The 4,917-nt window shown below is 44.1% G+C and overlaps 1 protein-coding gene across 4 annotated transcripts in view; it reads left to right on the top strand.

The window, feature by feature from the left end:
• LOC102679189 (A-kinase anchor protein 200-like) overlaps positions 1–4,917 on the top strand; it is a 53,582-nt gene that overhangs the window by 17,297 nt on the left and 31,368 nt on the right. The window contains exons 1-2 of one of the 4 annotated variants that reach the window (XM_031508617.1): positions 2,558–2,867; positions 3,805–3,981. The exons of 1 other annotated variant lie outside the window; for it this stretch is intronic. The gene's annotated coding sequence lies outside the window, so the exon portion shown is untranslated. Of the gene's footprint in view, positions 1–2,557; positions 2,868–2,971; positions 2,991–3,804; positions 3,982–4,917 lie in introns of those variants that run through there. 2 more of the 4 variants (XM_031508619.1, XM_031508618.1) reach the window with 2 other exon arrangements.

Here is a 4,917-nt window from a genome sequence, read left to right as displayed (position 1 = left end):
AAAAAGAAATATGATAATCGATGAATTATTATTAATCGAATTTATTATTGGGCGATGATAATCACTGAGATNATTATTATATAAATATTTTGCGCATAAAGTGGATCGAGAGAGAGAGAAAGAGAAAAAATAAAACTTCGTGGCAATTGTTTAGGGTAATCTTAAAAAAGTGACGATTAAACGCGAGCAAAAAAAAAAAGAAATATAATAATCGATAACGATGAATTATTATTAATCGAATTTATTATTGGGCGATGATAATCACTGAGATTTCAATTATTATATAAATATTTTGCGCATAAAGTGGATCGAGAGAGAGAGAAAGAGAAAAAATAAAACTTCGTGGCAATTGTTTAGGGTAATCTTAAAAAAGTGACGATTAAACGCGAGCAAAAAAAAAAAGAAATATAATAATCGATAACGATGAATTATTATTAATCGAATTTATTATTGGGCGATGATAATCGCTGTAAAGACTTCAATTATTATATATATACTTTGCGCATATAGTGGATCGAGAGAGAGAGAGAGAGAGAGAAAAAATAAAAATTCGTAGCAATTGTGTAGGGCAATCTTAAAAAAATGACGATTAAACGCGAGCAAAAAAAAAAAAGAAATATAATAATCGATAACGATGAATTATTATTAATCGAATTTATTATTGGGCGATGATAACCGCTGTAAAGATTTCAATTATTATATATATATATATATACTTTGTGCAGCATCAGATTGTGCCCCTAACAGGAATCGGTATCTAGGAAACTATATGCACTCCTAAAATCGATTTCCATTAATTCGAGGAAAGCCATTATATTCTATGCCCGAATCTCCCCCCACCGCTCCGTTTTGTTATTCGATCCGCCTTTCGACCATCTTCCGCGCGATTATTACCTCGTCCAACGTGCGCGATCGCTTTTACCCATTAACTCGCGGCAACAAGGAGAGCAACGCTCTCCGTTCGAATTGGCATCACGGTTACGAGTAATTCGTAGCGTTACGGTTTCATCGTTTCGAGTGAGTAACCGCGCACGGTTAGAGCCAACTACTCTTCCCGTTCTTTAGCACGCGTTCCACCATTATCCTCCGTTGGAATTTCGAGGCGCGGAATCATTCGGTCGGAAACTACGATTCTAACGTTTCTGCATGTTGAAATCGAATTACTCGAATAAAAAAAAAAAAACACGTTATTATTATTAATCAACAAACGCGAAATGAAACGTTTGGATCGAGATTGAGAATATTCGAGAATATTCGATTCGATCTCAACGACGAGGATGAGGAGAAATTTTTTTTTTTTTCGGGAAACGAGGCGCAAGGATCGTAACGTATTATCCGATATAGCGATAAAACTCAATGCTGGATCGATTGATCAATGGTCGAATGTTGGTGGCAGAGTATCGATTACGAATGGGAAACGATTCGAAGATTATACACGTTGCAGCAGCATTTTACGAGGAAAAAATATTGTTTGCAATCGAACGCTTCTATTGTACGATATCGGGTTGGGATTAGCGTTGGTAGTTCGCGTAGTCGGTAGTTCGAGGAGATCGATAAATATCCGTATGATTTCCAAGTTCGCCAGACGGTATGGGTGGCCGCGTGGTTCGGAAATCGATGCGACGGCGACGGCATAGTCTGAACGCGGGGCGCAGGAATTTTACGTGTGCTCCTCGTGGAAAAGCAATGCGGCGCGACGCATCGAAGTCTCTGAAGAACGAGAGAGAGAGAGTTGAACGTTTGGCTAGCCGGTGTCTAGTCTTATCTAACTCTCGTGAGTGTCCGGCAATGGTGTCGATATTATCGAGCATTATAATATCTACAATCCCGCTTTTCGCGTTAGTCACCACGATGGAAGGCGAAAGGCGGCTTCTTCGTAATATAGTCGACGTAGCAGCCAGCAGGTATACGCGTATTTTGTTTCGCTCGAATGATCACCGTGTAGTTGTCGAAACACCGAACGATTTCTAGCTAGAATGCGTTGCAATCGCGCATTATCCGCCTCTCTCTTTCTCTTCCTCTCTCTCTCTCTCCCTCTCTCTCCCTCTGCCTCTAGTTAATTCTTTCAACCAGTATTTTAACGGACTTGAATAACCGGAAAAGAAAGACGCGATAATAAGGAAATTACGTTGTAGGCAAAACATAGTCGCGCGTATAAATTCATAATTTTGACTTTGGCGAATCGATTTTTCACGAAACGTGTTACGGTAGGTCATTAATCGCGTCAAACCATTTAGTAAAAATTCGTTTGAACGAATCGAGAAACATTGGTGCGAAAAAAATATCGAGGAATGGAATCGGGCGTTGATTAACGAATCGAGAGCGGATAATCGAGGAATAGGCGAATTTTCCAAAGGGGGTTGGAAAAAAAATCTTGACCCTGAAAACGAGTACACTTGGATCGCATGGCTTCGAGGTAGGGAGCTGTTCGTGACAGGACCCCGCCCTGGAGTCGAACCCCCATACCCTAATGGTGTTGGCGAGCTGGAAGCAGGGCTGCCACCATCCGAATCGAATCCCGGGGTGCCGAGCTCAGCCGGTACGATCCTGCCTCCCGTCTATCCCGGAGCTCATTCTTTCTCTGACCGTCGAGCAGCGCGGAGTGCGGTAAAACGAAACGGCGCTCGAGAGTGAACGTATACGACACATAACCGCAAAGTATAGAGGACGCGAACGCAACGGACTGGGGAAGCGCGTTCGCGCGAATCGCAGGTCGATCGTCGAGGGAAAAAAAGAAAAAGGAAAAAAAAAAAAACGAGAAAAAAAGGATCGTTACGAGGAGGTGTTTGTTCGCCGAATTTTGCCAGTTTGTGCGCGTTAGTCGGGCCCTCCCCACGCTCGACTTCCTCGGGACAAAGAGAGAGGAGGTATATACGAACGCAACCGAAACTCTGTTCGGTGGGAACAAAGGAACGGTCGTTTCGAGTCGGATCGTTGCCGAGAGATCGGAGCAGAGAGAGGAAACGCGAGGCGATCGATCGGTGGCTGTTGTACGTACGTTTGGGGGGGCTCGCGATTATCGTTCCTTTGCTTGCCGATTTCTCGTGTCGCTCTCGTGTCTCGGGGGTGTCTCTCGATTCGTATCTCGATTAATCTTCTTCGTTTTTCCAAATGTGAAACGGATGTTGTTATGGCGATAGTATACGCGTAGATATTTGCCGGTGATTTGCAAGTTGAAGTGATATATATATATATATATGCATATATCCATAAGAAGAACGTAAATGAAAAGGGAAAAAAATAAAAATAAGGGGAAAAAACTCGACCGAGAAAGAAAAAGGATAGACGAGATTTATGGAAATGGGAGAGTGCAAAAGAGTGAAATAGCAAGAATGAGTGAGTAAGGGATTGAGTGTGTGAGAAGAGCGGGAGAGAGATAGAGCGAAAGGAAGAAGAAAGGAAGAAAGGAAGAAAGAAAGGAAGGAAGAAAGAAAGAAAGAAAGAAAGAAAGAAAGAAAGGAAAGAGATTGAACGCGCGCGGTTGAGAGTGAGAGAGAAGTAGAGAGTGTGTGCGTGTGTATGTGAGAGAGAGAAAGAGAGAGAAAACGAGAAGGCAATACGTTGGTGACAGAAAGACGGTCGAACGGACAGACGGACGCCACTTCCCCTCNCTTCTCTCGCCAGTCGGTCGCGCGTTACCGAGCCAAGTGGATGAGTTCGCGAACGCGCTCCCGCTAAAAGCTGCCTGTGCTTGGCCGTAGGCGAATTTGGTGTTTCGTTTCTTCTTTCTTCTACCGAGCAAATATTCTCGCGTGTCTCTGCCATCGTTGTCGCTTCATCACTCGTACTCTTGTGTCTGTCTAGACGCCACGCATCGTGCTACACGCCCGCTACCGTCACTGCCGCTGCCGCCGCCACCGCGCCACCTTCTTTCGGAATAATATATCCAGTGTGTATTTTGTGTGGAGCAGCGACGAGAGACACTCCTCTACAGGGAAATTTTACCTCGTCGTGCCATTTACGACGCCCTCAACTATCGAGGTAAGTACCCGAATCATTTCTCGATTCCGCCGTTTTCTCGTTCGGTTATTCGCCGGTTGTGCGCGCCTCTTACTTATCTCGTCTTCGTATTTACGTGTCTTCGCGGCGCCGGTCTTTGATTCGTTGCACCGTTCACTTTTGTTGCTTTTTTTCTTTTTCCTTTATAGATTCATGTCTACGTGCTTATTTTGTTCGCGCGTTTGTTCGAATCGGCTATTTTTCTTTCCCATTTTCGTGTCAAAAAGTCGCGTGGCGGAAATCATTCGCGTCGAATGAGATTTCGAGTGTATACCCCCGCGCCATTTTGAAAATGGGCAGCATCAATCGATATAGCCGAGTACACCGTACGGACCCGGCTTTCGATTCCAGCCGTTCGAAACGAAAGTTTCGCTTCGAGTTCTCGTTGAATCCACGTGTAACGACGTATATTTCTTCGTCGAAGAAAACTATCTCGATGATCGGGATGTGCGTGCGTTCGGTGATCTGTACGAAAAGTCACGGTCATATTTGCAATCGTATAATCGTTAGAAGCAGCGGCCGGTTACGCCATCTTGATTTCTTCTCCCACTACCTAGCCGGTATTAACCCCCGAACGATCGACCATACGCACGATTTCAAGACAACCAGTGACCTTTCCTTCTGGCTACGACCCACCGGTATCTCGCAATCGGTCAGACTTCGTGGTATTCCTCGTTTTTCTTCATCCGTTACGTGCAAAAACTTTTTAATCTCCGTATTGAGAAGATTGCAATGGGAAGGAATCGTAGAGAAGAAATTTTAGTTTTCTCTCGAAAAGCAGTCGTTCCTCGCGGAAATCGACGGAACGAGATAAATCGCAGGCTTTGTCCGTTCTCGCAGAGATACAGCATTTACTGTTACCATGGCAAAAAAAGAGAAGAGAGGGATATAGAAAGGAGATACGTTCTTGACGAGAAG

Source organism: Apis dorsata, unplaced genomic scaffold (assembly GCF_000469605.1).
Source record: "Apis dorsata unplaced genomic scaffold, Apis dorsata 1.3 scaffold_92, whole genome shotgun sequence".
NCBI lineage: Eukaryota > Metazoa > Arthropoda > Insecta > Hymenoptera > Apidae > Apis > Apis dorsata.
Note: the sequence above shows the minus strand (reverse complement) of the source record. Positions and strands in the feature narration are given on the sequence as shown.